This window comes from Rousettus aegyptiacus, unplaced genomic scaffold, assembly GCF_014176215.1.
Source record: "Rousettus aegyptiacus isolate mRouAeg1 unplaced genomic scaffold, mRouAeg1.p scaffold_m13_p_10, whole genome shotgun sequence".
Taxonomy (NCBI): Eukaryota; Metazoa; Chordata; class Mammalia; order Chiroptera; family Pteropodidae; genus Rousettus; species Rousettus aegyptiacus.
In genome coordinates, this window is record NW_023416285.1 from 55,522,971 (window position 1) to 55,540,841 (window position 17,871).

General features: G+C 30.3%; 1 pseudogene; it reads left to right on the top strand.

Moving 5' to 3' along the window:
* The first annotated feature begins 8,142 nt into the window (after positions 1-8,142).
* Positions 8,143-8,261, top strand: LOC118609154 (annotated as a pseudogene).
* The last annotated feature ends 9,610 nt before the right edge of the window (positions 8,262-17,871 follow it).

Below are 17,871 nucleotides of genomic sequence, written 5' to 3' on the forward strand. Positions count from 1 at the left end.
CCAATAACTCTCCCATGATTAAGTTATAAATTGTTCACACATTGTTTTCTCATTTTAAATCAAAGAAATAGCTTGGCATAATAGCACATAAGAGAGTACAGTTGTTCTTAAATACATTAAATTCATTTTCCATTTATTTTCTTCATTCTAACTTGCTGTGATCTCTGTTATTGCTACGATCCAACATTCAGCGACCATACACATTTCCAAGCTAGAAAGAGTGTACAAGGATCCATGGGCAGGTAGAAGGAAATGTACTGGTGATCTAGTTTTATAATAACTATCCTTCAGTTAAGGAAAATTCGTTTAAAACCTTTTTTTCAAGAAGACTAAGGGGAGAAAAAGATGTTAATGTGTTTGGATTAAAGTTTTAAGATTAAAAGAAAGGAAGGGAAAAAGTGCTAATGGCAAGAGTACATGGAAGGGGCATTATTATATTACTACTAATGCACATAAAACATTGCCTATTAAAATAGAATGACAGCTTTACATTCTATTAAACATATCAAAGCTGTGCTTCAAGTAGAAATCCTTTTATGCATGTTAACAAATATGTCTTTGATAACAGAATGTAGCTACAACTTCTTAAATGCTAAACATGAGCTATACTATACAATACAGTGTCAAAGGAAAAAAATACCACCAGAAGATAACCGTATTTTGAGATAATGTATGTCTCTGTGTGCATGTCTGTATATACTTATATATCTCTTATGAATTTTCAAGTGAGAAGCTGGGCAGCAACTCAATTTAAGAGCTTGAGCTTCTGGGCTTGTGATGGTTAACAGTGATGTGTTGCGCTATTATTTTCATATGGTTATTTGTGGAAATAAATTATGTCCTTGAGGTGATATATGAAGAGAAAAGCATTTGATCATGTTTGTCTATGATCTTATTTGTGAAATAACTGGAGAAACCCTTATTAGAAATCTAGATGTTGAAATAAATTTTCTTAGAAATTAAAAAAAAAAACAAACTTCTCATCTTGAATGACAAGTGCATTCATTTTATGGAAATTTCAAATACATTGGTGTTCAAATGTAGTCCACATCCTCTAAGCTGTATAATTTTTGATTTTTTTACTGGATTAAAAATAGCTGGGTAAAAATATAAACAGTGATATTTTTATTAATTGGATACTAGAACAGAGTGAAAAAGGCATAACGAACATAATGCATGTTAAGAAAATGCTGATTTTTAAGTGATTAGTTGTTATGATTATGAGAAAATAATATATTGGCCACTATAAAAAGACTGCTTTTTAGCAGACGGGAATCTTCCTTTTATTTATGATTTAACCTATGAACAAGTGATTTTTCTAAAAATTCATCTATGCATACAAATGTGTGGCTTTTTCCATTAGAAATTGAAGAGACTCTATTAAGCCATCAAAATTAATTAGTCAGTTGGCTTATCTTTTGTGAAATGTTTGGGATCTTTTCTCTTTTTCTCCTCTTACTCTTACTTGCCCTCAAACTCTGACCTTTCCAGGGTTGAGGGTTAAAGGAGAGGGAAGCAACTAAAGGGACACCGAAGCTTCTTCCTGGTTTATGCTTTCAGGAGCTGGTGTTGTACTTTCTGGTCTTAAATGTTGTTGAAATTCGGTTCTTTCTTTGAAGGGATATTTTTGTAGATTCTTCTAAGACAACTCCTTCATCACCACTACTTGAGATAAGTGAAGCATTATCCTTTATGAGTCCTTAAGATTTGTCTTTTGGTCATTGGTTCTTGGGATCCAATTACAAAAGCTCGCTTTCCCTATTTTTAGAGTTCTATCAGTCAGCCGTTCTGTATACAAGTTCTACATTATGTCTATGGAAAACTCTTCATTCTCTGCCCTAAAAACTCTGAGTGTGCTGGATAATTCTACCTAGTAGCAAACACTCCTTCATTTTCTTCTCTGAGTTGCTTGTCCTTTGGCTCTTTCAGAGAGGAGTCATTTAACAGTTCGCTGCACTCCCATAATTTCAGGAGACACTAATTAATCTCTCCTAGTAGTTTACTTTAAATCTCTTATTCGATTTAAAATAAAGGAAGAATAAACACTTTTTTTCCTGTAGTGGCCATTAAGGAAAAATTAAGTTATGATTGTGAATCACTTTTGAAAAGTAAACTACAAAAAATATATGTTATTTATATGTTATAAAATATATATGTTATTTAAGAAATAAATTTTTTTTTCTTTCCTCCCAAATAAAAGTATGGCTGATCTAGAAGGCAGAATAATGAAATAATGATAGCTCCACCCTATACCTAGCACAAAGATATTAAATCCTAATCATAAAAAATTGGTGTCTTCGTAGATATGATTACCTTAAGGGTTGACAAATAGAGAAATTATCTCGGGTTATCTGGATGGGCCCAATATGAAATCACAAGTATCCTTATAAGAGAGAGGCACAGGGAGATTAGACACACATACTGAGGAAAAGGCAGTATAAAGATGGAACAGAGAGAGATTTGAAGTTCTTGGCCTTGAAAATTAAAATAACTCAATCACAGGCCAAGGTAAGCTGAGGCCACTAAAAGCTGGGGGAGACAAGGTATAGATTCTCCCTTAGAGCCTCCAGAGGAAATGTGGCCAGAAATACATTGATTTTGGCCTGGTGATACCGATTTTAGACTTCTGGTCTTAGAACTGTGAGAGAATAAGTTCTTATAGTTTTAAGTGACGAAATTTGTTGTAATTTGTTAGAGTAGTTATAAGGACATGATACAGCTGGAAAGAAATGTTTTATACTTTGTGCTTGCATGGTTTTGATGTATGATACTTGGTAATGCATCAGTGTTTGCTTCAGTCAGTCATCACTCTAAGCTTTTTAAATTTAAAGTATCTCTAAAAGAAATTGTGCCAACTATAGAAGTTATGAACATTATCAGAAGCAAAGCTGTGAATAATCATATTTTAAAAACATTTTTTTAAGATATAGTGATAGAATATGGCATTCTATACAATGCGGAAAATTTTTGACTTTCAAGAATACAATCTTGTGGCATTTGTCTTAACAAGGGGCAGCCAAATTTTCACTTTTTTATCAGAAAGAAAAAGAATACATTTTGAGAAAATTTGGGAAAAAACGATTTTTCTTTCATGGGATAGCATACCTGGAAAATTTTTTTTATCATTAGAATGGATAAATTTTGTGGTCAAGTTCCTGGAGTCACCATTATAGACATTACTGAACAGTTGTAAGCTTTCTTGGCAAAATTACTGATAATTGAAAAAAAAGAGAAGATTCAGGCTACTTTGATGACTTTCTAAAGCTAAAACAAGTACTTTGCTAAGATTGTGCCAGGACATAAAGTTTTTCAATATTTTTGAAAATAAAAATAATCAAACACTTAGAAACATTTCATAACTATTTTAGGAGTATATCTTTCTGTTTGCCAATCGATCTTTTCTATTGAACTTTCACTTTTTTTCTCAGTCTGTATTAATCTTTTTATAACCTGGATACAAACCTTTGTTTTACATATATAGAAACTGTCTTAGTCTAGTCTTTTGGTATCTAACTTTATAGTGTCTTTATTTGCATAACTTATTTTTTATGAAAGTCCAATTTCTAATATTTTAATCTGTACTTTATATATCTTTATATTGTTGAAGAAAAATCTATGCTGTTTATATCTGCATTATAAATATTTGTACTCTAGATTTTCTTTTAAACTTTTTTCATTTAGTTATGCTCTCTATCAATAATTGATTATTATCTATGGCATGATGTAGTTATTTTATATTTTTTTACAGAGAAAACCAATTTCCCTAATAACATTACTTTTATTTTAGTGCCATATAAAACAAGTTTCCATTTTAGTATGGATCTATTTTCAAGCTATATTTTCATTAATAAATGTGTTTCTTTATGTGTCATAATTTTACAACTTCATAATAAACTCTGGTCTCTCTCTAATAAGGCAGTTATCCCCTCCTTGTTTGGTTTTTCAAAATCTTATTGTCTGTTCTGTGACTTTATTCAGTACTATGAAAATTAAAATCAGTATTCTGACAAATTGAATGAAAAATTCTGTCAAGATTATCATTGACATGAACAGAACTTGTAGAGCCTTTGACAAAAAATTGAAATATTTATGATATATTTTGATCAATGAACATAGTACATTTCTTTTTCAGTTTGTTTTTCTTATTGAAAAACATTTTGCATTCTGTGTATAGAAATCACTTCAATTCTATGTAATACTACGCAATGCTTGATTGTGCTGATGTACACAGTCAGTTACTCATTCAGAGTTTATGGATGGAAATCTGAATTGCATCTAATCTTTAGTTATAATAAGTCAAAATCAACAATCTTGTAGGTACATAATTTTATAATCTTTAAAGTTTATATTTAATCTGTAGTTCTAGAAATTTGGTCATAACATAACATAGTCAAAATGTAATTGTGCTCTATTTTGCTAATGACTCCTCCCTATGGGTAATAAATATTTTGCATTCCACTGCAAAGTATTAGAGTCTTTGTATCCCCACAGTCTAACAGGTGTGATATCAAAATATCGGATTTTTGCAAATCTAATAGGTAAAGGATATTTCAGTATATTTTTAACCCATTTCCCATTTGCCCTGAAAATATTCCCTGACTGCGCTTGAAGCGGTAGTGTTTACTCCGAGATAACTTGCAGATTACAATCCTAACCTTACCCCAAAGTTTGCTATAAACATCTCACTTCTTTATTATTTTCCCAGTGCTTTAGTATATTGATAGTCTTTGGAGACAAATGACATCATTCTATTTATAGCAACCTGTTTTTAGTAGTGGTATTTCCATTTACCAAATATAGTAATTCTCGGTTGCTGAAAATGTCAAATCCTAGAAAAAGTAGCATTCTCCTATGCATGATGTTAACATCATTCTTAAACAGTTGTTAGCCAAAGATTCATTTGATAAATCCGATTTATGTATACATTTCTGTTACATTAGGATTAAAGACAAGTTCTGTTTAGAAATAACTCCAAGAACAGTTTTTACATTTTGTTTTGACATTGAAAATCAGTCAAGTTTTCTTCAGCCTCAAAGAGCACATTTATGTAAAATTAAATTAATGCTGGCAGTGAGCTGCACTTTTTTTTCTAAATGGGAAATGGGTTAATTTTCAGTTCTCTTTCTGTGAAAGATGTTAAAGTGCCTAATTATGTATTTATGTTAATCTGAATTTCCATTTCTCTAGTTTGATTGTTCATATATTTTAATCACTTTTATTTTATATCGTTGGGCATTTCCATCTCAGTTTGTCACAGACCTTTGTATTAGTGATATCTCATTTTAAGTATTATAGCTTGCAATAGTTTTTCCTATTTTGTCATGTCATTTTGACTTTGTGGTATTTAGATTTTGCTTTGTGATATTTATTTTGCTTTTCCTTGCAAAAAAAAAAAAAAAGTCAAATCGGCTTTTTCCTCCAAAGGCTAATTAATTATTGCTACATCATCCATATTTTCACTAATGATTTAAAATGCTACCTTTATTAAATAGAAAATTTCTATAAATCTTGGGTATGATATTGGAGTTCCTGTTCTGTTTTATTAGTTTTTCTATTTATTTATAAACAATTCTATATGGCCTTAACAAGAGAAGCTTTTTGAAATGTTTCTATTTCTGGTGTAACCTATCCCCAATATCGTTTTTCCTTAGTTTTTCTGGTTAAAAATATTGTTTAAATATTGTTTAAATTTTCATCAAAATTTAAACAAAATCATCTTATTTTGCTTCAGGTAAAAAAAACAAAGTGAATATTTTTAATGTGATCATGATACCTTTATAAACTTACGGGAGAAAATAAAATCTATAGAATGTGAGGCTTCTTGTCCAAAGTATGCTATCTCTTTCATTTTTTAAATCTCTTTTGTATGCTTTAGGAGTATTTTAAAATTTAACTTTATATAGTCATTCAAATTTTACTGATTTCTTGTTAACTTTTTTGCCTAGATATTTTAGCAATGTTTTCGCTATTGCAAATAAAATCTTCATTCCTGTAGTATAATCTAAATGGTTATTATTTTTTATGTATGACATCCCTTAATTTTAAATGTTAACTTTTCTAAATTGAAATATCCAAATTATACTTTAGTAAATCATCTTGTTTGTAATAGGTTGTTCAATAGATTTCTTTTTCTAGATATATAATATTTAAATATATCTCCTGTATACATACACATTACACATTTTTCTATCTATTAATCAGGATATACACATACATATGGCCAATTTTTATTTTAACCAAGTGTTTTTATGATGAATGAGTCATATTTTATCAAAGGAGTTACCTAAAACTTCTGAGGAAATTACATACATTTTTATTTTTATAATGCTTAATACTTTCATTGAAATGTTAAGCTAGTATCCTATTGAATTCGGTTTTATGAAATATACCTAACAAATACATAACTTGATTTACTTTCTGAATAAATAATATTATAAACCCTATAATGAAAAATATAGGCTTTTTTTCTCTCAGAAATCTCTATCATTTTCACACACATTAAAATCTATTTTAGAATTTTTTTTTTACTCAGCTGCATTATTTGTTTATGTCTTTGCCAGTATCACTTGTTTTCAAGTATGAACCTTTGTAATGTATTTGACAAGAGGGAAAATATTCTGTCTTTTCTTTTATTATTGTTCTTCTCATTATTTTAGCATTGCCTAAACCATCTTTGCATATATATTAGCTCATATTAATTTTGAATTTATTAGACAAGTCCCCTAAACACTGAAATTTTACTGAATTCATTGTCTAAAATGGATAGAAAAGATACCTCAAATTACGTCATTTTTCTCCTCCATGATCATGACTTATCTTTTGTAAACTTCAAGAAATTCTTCATATTTTCCCTCCAAAAAATCTTTTTCATCTAAAACCACCTATTGCTTCCGCTCTCTTCTCTTTGCTATCTACCCTTTACCACTCTGGCCTCTCTTGAGCCTGCCAAGCCTTTTCCCATAATAGAACATTTTCACTCTATTCCATCTGCTTGGAAACTCTTTTTCCTAATATTCACATTTTAGCTCTTCCTTGTCATTCAGGTCTTAGATTCTATGTCACCTTTTTAGTGAGGCTTTCCTTATACTATTCTCTAATATGGCCTCTTAGTCAGTGAACAATAACCTATTCTCTGAAAAGCTTTTATCCTGATCTGATATTTTTCTTATGATAGTGATGACTAATATCTCTGTTTAATATCTGGCTTACTGTACTGGGAAGAAAGCTCTCAGAGAGCAAAATAATTGTATATTTTATTCACTGCTAATACTCTGTCCCCTAAAAAAAAATGTCTGAGAGAGAGAGAGTGGGCACTAAAATTTTGTAAATGAAGAAAGGCTTATCTATGAGGAAACATATTTTAATTTTAGATATAATACCTGAAAATATACCCTTGGTTATCATAGAGACTTAAAAAATCACAGTACAATTTCTTTTCTTAAATCTGTCAATAAAATATATCTTTCCTACTTTCTTTTCTCGTCTCCTTCTATATATCTTTCTATTCTTAACACTTTCAGCATTTTTCACCTGTAAACTTTCCAACAGAAAACCTATATACTTCTTTATCTATAAAATATACTTTATGTTCTCTAAAATTGAAAAAGAGAGAAGAACTAGAGTAATGCATTATTAAAATATCTTGTGGATTTCTTCTAAGAAAATATGTTATTACTAATAAATATAGATATTAGGATCGTAAATGATACATATTGATAAGTATTAGAATGGCACCTAAAAAGGAAAAATATAATTGTATGTGATAGATTGGTTTTGGATGTAAGGTTTTGAACCTTATGAGGAAATTTTCATAATGTTACATTGTTATTTTTATCTTAATTTCGTAGAAAGCAGATTAGTTTAATGGTCATAATCTTTTATGTTGATTAGTTTCCTGTCCAGCTGGCCCTTTGGCATACTAGATGTTTGCAAAGCAGCATGATGTATATCTGCAAATATTGATTTATAAAAGCAGAACTTTTTATAAGACAATATACCATATTTTTGCTGTTAAGCAAAGTGATCTCCTTATATTTCACAAATATTAGTGACAATCTGAGCAGTGACCATTAACAATAATACCTACATTCAGGAATTAAAGGTCTAAAAGGTCTAAAGAAAATACTATAAATGCACTTGAATTTCTGCAGCCATGCCACCCTGAAGGTGTCTGATACTGTCTGATCTTGGAAGCTAAGCAGGGTCGGGCCTGGTTAGTACTTGGATGGGGTACCACCTGGAAATACCAGGTACTGTAGGCTTAAAAACAAACAAACAAAAAATACATTTAATTATGATAAAAGTTCAACTTATTGAAAAGATAAAATCAAATTTGATATGTGCATCTCAGAAAAAATAGAAAAACAAAAGAAATATTAGTTCTTTCAAAATAAGCACTGAGTCATTATGTACATGTGAACATTTACTTTAGTTTACAGTATTCTGGTATAGTTAAAACACTGTAAAGTCCAATGTCCACTTTTTATAGCCCGTAGTTGTTAAGAAAGCAAAAGACAAAAACCTGGAAAGTACTCTAAAGTTACAGTAAAACAGTAAGATTGAATCTTAATAACTCTCCTTGTCAATGACATTTTGCCAGCACATATTTCTCAGTCCAACAAGAACCAGAGATTTTTATGATGTATTGGTAAATTAAGCAGCTTTATTATGAAATATTTAAGTTTCATGAAAATCCACATAGTTTACGTTGTTATGGTTCTTCAAAATATACCATATTCAGAATGACTTATTGACACTGTGTACATCATATGATATAACTAATAGTTTTGAAACAATATACTATGTCAAATTCCTATGAGAGATGGCTTATTTCCTTCTGCAGTACTTTCCACACAACGATAATCTACTGCTAAGTGTCTGATCTCAGCCAATTAGAGTCTATGAAGAGAACTCTTTGTTTTTGAAACCACTTTGTCCTACAGACACATGTTATCAGGAATCTCTTGAAAGCTATACGTGAAAGAACATAAAGGATGGGAAGAGTAAAGCCGGTTTCATTATTTCTTTCCCTCCCTCCTTCTAGTATACTTAAAAGTATGTATACGCATACTTACACAGAGAGGATAAAGTCCTTTGAATAAATAGACAGGTTATATTAAATTATTAGAAACTATTTCATGTGAGCCTTGTTTGTGTATTAATAATAGAGAAAGCCCCATATCACGTTTAAAGGAGAAAACTAGTAGCTGGAGATCTAAGTGCCACTCCATAAAACATCAGGTTTTATTTTTTAAAAATGTAGAAGGCAAAAACAATATATAGCATTAAAATAATAACTGTACTGTACTAAACACATTCTCTCTTCTTGTCTTAGATATTTTTCCTAATTAATTTAATTTTTGCTTTTGCTAGATAAAGCTTTGCCTAATCATACTCAGTTTATGTTGATATCTTAATTTTCCACTGGTATTATTACATAAGTGATATTCGTTCCATTCATGTATCTTACCCTCTACTTTATCTGCTTGGTTGTGTTGAACTATGCCAGCTTACTATTTTAAAAAATCCCAAACATCAAACTTTTTCCTCTTTCCTTTAAAATGACTTCCTTTAAGATGTTTGATGTTATTTTATATATAAAAACTGAATTTAATACCCTTAAAGGATCCAACTCTTACTTTACTCTTCTAAAATGTAAATTTTTTCAAATGAAGAAAATATAGCATGCAGATTTTTTAAACAGAGGTCTTATGAATATTTATAGATTTGTATTTAAAAAAAACAAGTGATTCATATTCCTTCCTCTGTGGCTCTCAGGAAAATAACTGTTTTTATTTGAAATATCTATAATTTACTTGAAGGCCTAACAACTAAAGTAGCTAGAAATTTGAGCCCATCACCCCAGGTGTTCTTTCCTGTGCCAATTTTACTTAATGCTACTTTGTAACTCCTCACCGGATATCCACATTCCTGGATTATCTTCGCTATATAAAATAGAATCAATAACAAATAAATCAGAATTGAAAAGGCTAAGGATTAAGAATATTACAATTTTCTCAATTTTTTCTTAGGAGAAATAGAAGTATGTATATAGCCAAACCTAAAACCTAGGTCTCCTAATTTCACTCGTCTTTTTTCTACCATCTTACATTTCATCATAAACATTAGGATTCTCTGGATCGTTCTACTTCTAATGTTGAGCACGTCATAAGTTAGAAAACAACAGAAATGCCTACTTGAAAGTAGGGATAAATTAAATTTTAAGGTCCTTTATATTGGGCATTGTTACTTAGAAAGTTTAATTTAATTTTATTTAACTCCGTTTCCCAATTTTAAAAATATAATAATTGGAAGAGAAATCTGAACAAATGAAATGATGAATAATAAACAGACTGAAAATGAACAAAAGAAATGATCAAATCTAACTAAAAATATTCTAAGAAATCTAATCTGTTTTTTTCCCCCTCAATCTAATGATGTACAGAAGTTCAAAAACAAACAATAAAATGAGATAGTTAAATTCAATATAATACAGAACAAGAAGTATCCTTATTGGAGCAATACACACTTTCCAACATCAAGATTTCATGTTTCATTGCATGTCTCAAAATTGAATCATTCACAACAGATGGCTGCACGAGTAGTAGATAGTTCCATAAGAAATGACAGAATCTTCCCATTCAATTTTGTTTGTGGTTCATTTCCATGCATTTTAGAAGTGCATATGAAAATATAAAAGATTAATTTCCTATCAAAATAGTGTAAAACTAGAAAGTAATCTTACCCTCTTACCACATCTAATTAAAAAAAAGAAAAAAAAAAAAAGAAGACCTAGAAAATTAATTCAGGAGAAACGACATTAAATAAATAGAATTTTCTTTCTCTTTCTTTAGTAGTCAGAATTCTTAGTTTAAGGAATGTTCAAACATTTTTTTTTCTAACGTTAAATAATGTTTGTTCAATTAGTGATAATAACATTTGGGTTATTTAGGATATTTTCTTTCATTATTATGGTATAGTTTACCCTCCATGTCAAGGAGAGTAATGGGGAATGTTAGGTGATACTTACTGTCACAATTCTCAGGATCCAAAAATGTGCATTTCCTTTGTCAGTGCCTAGATTCAAATGAGCTCCACAATATATCCTACAGACAATTTTCACTTTTTTAAAACAATCATTTCTATCTTAATTAAATTTCATCATTAATCACCCAAAGGATTTTAGTGTTTACAACAAAGAAGTAATCATTTCAAGTAACTACATAAAAAGTCACCAGAGAGCAAAGTGATTTGATAAATTTTAAGTTCTTGAGAATATTTATAATCAGATTTAGAGAACATTATTTTAAAGGAACAAAGTATACCCAAACAAATGGTTCTGACTATTTACTTGAATCTTTGACCCAAACCTCTATTCCCAAAGGGTCTGCACTATAATAATCTCTTGTTCCTGTAGCTTTCCATTAAATTATACCGTGGGACAAAGGAGCACTAATAAGTAAATCTGAAATTCCCTCTCACTGCAGCATCAACCATGTGTAGTAGCAGCCCTGTTTCCTGTCGATATAGCATCATTTTAGATTTTATGATATAGTTATTTGTAATCTTCCCTAAACCATTCTTTTATTTGTTCTCCCTCAGTTAACTCATTATGGATAATTTCAAGTGGCTTTATGTTTGGGTTAAATTAGAAATGGCTAATACAGAGAATAGAGCCATTTTTTTTTCCATGCTACTTGTGCCTTCAAGACATGCTCAAACCTGATTCCATTTCCATGATGAATTTCACTTGATGAGTATTGCTGCAAATGCCCAAATTTATAGCATGTTGGGGTACATAACACCATAGGCATAATAGACACAGCTCATGCTACATGATAATTTAGTGGATTATGTTTAAATCTTCAGTCTCTATTAGAGCCCATTAACAAACAGAAACTATTTTTCAATGGAGAATAGTTATCTATAAAAGATGGTATGACTTTGTTCCAATATCCTAAGGGTATGTTTTGTCATTCTCTATTAGGGGCCTGTCAAACATTCCATACAGAAAATTCTTCAAATTCCACAAATTCTTCAAATAATATTTGATCTGCTATGTCATAAGGCCCAAATGTCAGTTTATTTTATACAGTAGACTAAATCTGTTGCAGAGCTCATAAGTATAGCTTCAAAAACAAACAGAATAAAATGTAATAATGAACAGAATTCAGCAATATATAAAAAGATGATATTATTACCAAGAAGGACTTATTCACAAACATAAGGTTGGTTTAACTTTTGAAAACCAATTAATGCAATATAATATATTACTCAAATAAGAAAAAATTAATGGTCAGATAAAAAATATTAAAAGATTAAGCATCATTTATGCAGTAAAAATATTTCAGAAGACTAGAAATAGAAGGATCCTTTCTTAATGTGTAAAGTTCCTATAAAAAATCTACAATTAAAATTATATTTACTGAAATATGTAATATTATTTTCCTCGGATCAGGAAGAAGCCAATAAAGCAATAACGTTATCTCTTTCCACTTCTATTCACCATTTTACTGCAGGTGACAGCCACTGTAATAAGGAAAGAATAAAGGCATAAAGTTTGAAGAAAGAAAATTTAAAACTTTATTTACAAGTTACTTGATTTACGTGTAGGAAATTGCAGTTAACTTTTTAGAAAATACTAAAATTAATAAATAAATTGAGAAAGGGTAGTGTATATATAATAAATTTTATTTTTATGTTTGAGAAATAATTAGAAAATAAAATTTATAAATACAATGTATAGTGGAAGAACCCAAAATAATTGAGAATATGTCTTACAAAATGTGCATAATATTTACATACTAAAAACTAGAAAATATTGCAGAGAAAAATCAAAGAACACTTAAATGGAGAGAGCAATCATACGTATGGATTGAAGAGCTCAAAATTATTAAAATGCACATTGTCTAAAAATCAATTCATAAATTTGATAGAATTACAATTCAAATTCCAGCAGGCATTTTGTAAATACTCCAACCTGATTCTATATTTGTATAGAATTTGAAGTGATCTATAATAGACAAAACAACCTTGAAATAATGATATATGTGGATTTATTAACTCAAAATTATGCTGGCATCACAATCTGTATATTCATTTAAGTTATTGAATTTATTGGTTGAAGTTATTCATATTATTCCCTATTTATCCTCTGTACCCTTAATTCCTATAATTCCATCCACTAAATCCATATTTACAATGAAAACTTTTTGGTCCTCGTTTGCTAAGTATAATATCTGAGTCATCAGCGAAGATGTTTCCAGGGATTTTTCTGTACTTTGATTATGCATCACATTTTCTGATGTTAACCAATAAAAATTTGGGGCTGTAACAAAATTTAAAAGTTTATTTGGGGTCTTGAAGGATTCAAATCCAAGAGACACCTAGTCAGGTAGCAACTCAAATTGCTCTCTGGAGAGAACAAAGAATAGTAGGATTTGTAAAGGTAAAAACCAGGATTGTATTCTTTCAGATGAAGGATTGCTGACTAGGTTAACAAGAATCGCTTAGTCTAATATGCAAACGAGGGAGGAAAAAACTACAAGGAAGTAAAGTCCCTATGGTATGTATCCATTCAACAGTTCAGAATGTTTATGACAAGCCTCTAGCTGAGTTTAACAACAGGTTTAGCAACTTAATAGCAGCTGTATAACTGAGGCACAAGATGTGCATAGGCCCCCCACTTCCTTAATAGCCTCTATTGTAAGTAACTCTATTAGCAATGCTAATCCATTTTATTTTTTCATTATCATTAGTTATTTGTATGACATGTATTCTTATTTTATTTCATAGATATGATATATATGAAATAATCTATATAATATAAATATATAAATATATATTATTCATATAATATACAAATAATACATATAAATGTAACTATAAAATAATATATATACTGATATATATGTGTGTTTATATATATACTAAAAACATACATATATGTAAAATCTTAAATTATAGTTTGCTTTGCTTCTTCCCCCCCCCCCCCCCCCCCCAGAGAGTACACATCCTTCCTTTGGTCTAGAAGTTCGAGGTGAGGGAGTTATGATTTAATTAAGGTTGAGATCAGTTATGAATAATTTAGCTCGAAATTCTTGTGCTACCATTACAAAGGGCTGAGGTTCTTACCAAGTTACTGGTTGAGCCAGGAGGGAATTTAGTTTTAGGTATCAGCCTCTATTCTTGCAGAACCAGAATTCAATTGCTGTAAGAATGTTCAAGATTTCATGAATTCTCTACTTTTAACAACTCATTTCTGCTTACTCAGTAAAATTCTGGTGTGGGAAAGGGTGTTTAATCGAACTAGTAATTTTGCATTTCAGACTTTTCCCAATTGCAGCCTGTTCTTTCACTTACACTGTCATCAGGATTTTTTGATTTCTTCCTGACCCTGTAAAATCTGTCAGGCCAACTAACTCTCCTGCTATTTCAACTAGACTAAGTACTGGCCTCTAGGTATGGATGCTACTTTGGCTACACGCTCGATTTTGAAGTGCTGCTTCTGCCTGGGATTTGATTTCTTAATATTTTCTCTTTATCCATTGCTTTCAAACTTTTACTTTCCTGTTTATTAAACAATCCATGTTAAGCTATTAAAAAGTACCCTATTTTCTCTACCTTCTAAATATATCTCAACTCTACACCATTGTATCATCTCCATCACTCTAGAAAAACAACTATCATATTTCTGCGGACAACCAAATTAGACTATAAACAATAGTCTCTGTATTCACTTTAATATTCAATATTCTCCCAATACTGTCCCAACTCAGTTTTAGTCCTCATTTTCTATTTCGCACACATAAGTAAAAGATCACATCATTTTCAAATCGTCTAGTAGCTTCCATCACATTCAGAAAAAAAAAAAGAAACCTCTAAAGTCGTTACATAGTATACATTAAGGATCTGGCATCTAGCCATCTCTTCAAATTCATGACTGTCTCCACTACCTTTTCTCTTTCTCAAAAATAAAAATATAAAAATTAATTTTAAAAATGTGGCGAGGGTGTCATTTTTTCTGCACAGGACATTAATATATATTTGCAGTTTCCTAGGCTTTAAAAGACTTCCCTCAAATATTCATATAACTCACTCTTTACTTCATTTATTTAATTTTATCAAAATTGCCTCTCCAGATCACTTTATATGAGGTTATACTCTTTCATCACATCATTAGCTAACAAATCATCCACTTTTATTTCCCTTCATTGTGCTTTTTTATTATCTAGCCGACATTTTATTTTCAATCTGTTTATTCACTTGTGCATTTATTATGATATTTTCACACTGTCTTGTAGTACTTCATGTTTTATTTTTCTTTAAATACAAAGTAACTCCTTGCATGCTTGGGTGATGTCTCATTTCTTTTACAATTCCCATGGCATAATTTTCATGTTGCCAAAACTCTACAAGTGGTAAATTTTGATTCTCTTGTTTTTTGTTTGAACTCTGACAATTGATAAGTACATTCCATTTAATAGTCATTCAAGATATATTTCTTCAATTAATTAATATTTTATACCTCATAGAAACTGAATTAATACTTGCCAAATTAGAGTGCATTAAGTTTTTCCAATATGCCATCAAGTAGTTTGTATCACACTGTATTGTTTCACTATTATTTCTGGCAGTCTCTACTTTATTTTATTATTTTTTGTAGTTAATTTCAAAATATTATGTCATATTTATTTTTATTTGTATAACAGCTATTTTTATTCTTAGTTGATAGCTTTAGAAAACGATCTGGGGTAAGTAAACAATTATGCAAATATATGCAGTAGGCACTGGCTGCAAGTGGCTATTGAGCACTTGCAATGTGGCTTGTCCTAATTGAGATGTTCAGAAAGTGTAAAATATACCCTAGATTTTGAAAGCTTAGTAAGAACAAAATAATGTAAAATATCTCATTAATAATTTTATATTGATTACATATCAAAAATACAATATGTTGCATATATTGGGTTAAATATGGTTATGTTTTATTCTATCTGTTTCTTTTGCTTTTTAAAATGTACCTACCAGCAGGTTTAAAATTACACACAAGGCTCTCATTTGTGGCTTGCACTGTATTTCTTTCAAATAGCATGGGATTAAATAGAGATGAAACATGAGAGCAAGGGGAGTAGTAGTAGAGCTTTTCAAGGGAAAATTTGTTTGCGTGCTAATTTTTTTCATAGCATTTCAAAATACATATAATACATAAGAGACATATTTACCTATAATACCATAACATTATTATGAGTTTTATTATTTTGAACTTTCTAGTATGTCTTGATTCCTATATAGGAGTTGGATTCTATCAAGAACTTTGGTGAGAAAACTTATATCAGGCGTTAAAGACTTCTAGTTCAGGCTTTAATAACCCATCAACAAACAGAATTAAATGTGGATTGTGAAGTACTGAAACTAAAACATTGGTTAGTGTCATAGATGATTATTGAGTAATTGAGATTTTCTTCCAGGGTAATAGGCTGGTGTAGTGGATGGTGTTGCAGGAATGGATAATTACACGTGAGATGCAAAACTTCATGGTTGATTATATGATGGGTAGAAAAATAATATGTAAGTTACTATCAAAGATTATATTATATGAGGAGCTGTTAAATGGAGGGGGTTATCTAAAATTACATTTAATAATGCTGCTGCTTTTTAGTAACATCGTTCAAAGAGGGGAGACATGCTATAGTTACAGGATCCAAAAAAAGGCTTTGTAGGCTATGGCCATCTGATGTATATGTGAACATATTATTGTATAAGTACTACTGATGTATGATTTCTCTTTCTGTGTGCATATAAGTCAAAGAATTTATGAGACTATTTGAACCCAACTTAACTTATAAAATACAAAATCTTCAACTGTATTTTATGGTTATATAAAGGCACAATCAACTAGATATAGTCATAAAGGAGTTTAGAAAGGGCTGAAATATCAGGGACTTATTGCCTACAAAATTTTGCTAATTCTAAAAATCTTAATTGATGGCTCTTGAAAGATCTGATTAACTTTAATTCTTTCATTATACAGTGTTCAAACTTTTGATAATTAATTATGACCTTAGGTGATGTACTGGCCTTTGATGAAACTGGATCTTTCCCATAGTAGGTTGAAAAAATGAGGTTCATCTAACTTGCCTGAATTCTATTCACACCTTTTACCTCTAGAACACAACACTCCACACCACACACACACACACACACACACACACACACACGCATATCCATAGGGTAAGATGGGGGGGACAAGAGGACAAATATCTGGTTTAATTTCTTCATCAATTGGACCTTGGTATTATTATATTATTTTTAGTATTTTTTTAAATTGTATTTTATTAGTTTCAAGTATATAGTGCATTGGTTAGACATTTATATAGTTTATGAAATGATTCTCCTGATTTTTCTTTCTCTCCTCTGGTTCTACACCTAGCTATTATATTATTGCTGACCGGATTCTGTATGCTGTGCTCCCCATCCCTGTGACCATCTATTGACTACTAATTTTGTACTTCTTTAACTGTGCACCCCTTTCTCCCAGTGCCCTAACTCCCTCCCATCTGGCCATCACCAGATTGTCCTCTATATTTGTGAGTCTGTTTTCAATTAGTTTGTTGTTTTTGTTCCTTAGATTTTGCATAAAAGTGAAATTATATGGTATTTATCTTTCTCTTTGACTTATTTCACTCAGCATAATAATCTCTAGGTCCATCTATGTCATGGCAAATAGTAAGATTTCAAAACATTTTTTTTTATGGCTGAGTAATATTCCATTGTATATATGAACCATAACTTCTTTATCCAATTGTCTGTTGATGGGCATTTAGGTTGCTTCTATATCTCAGCTCTTATAAATGTTGATGCCATGAAGATAGG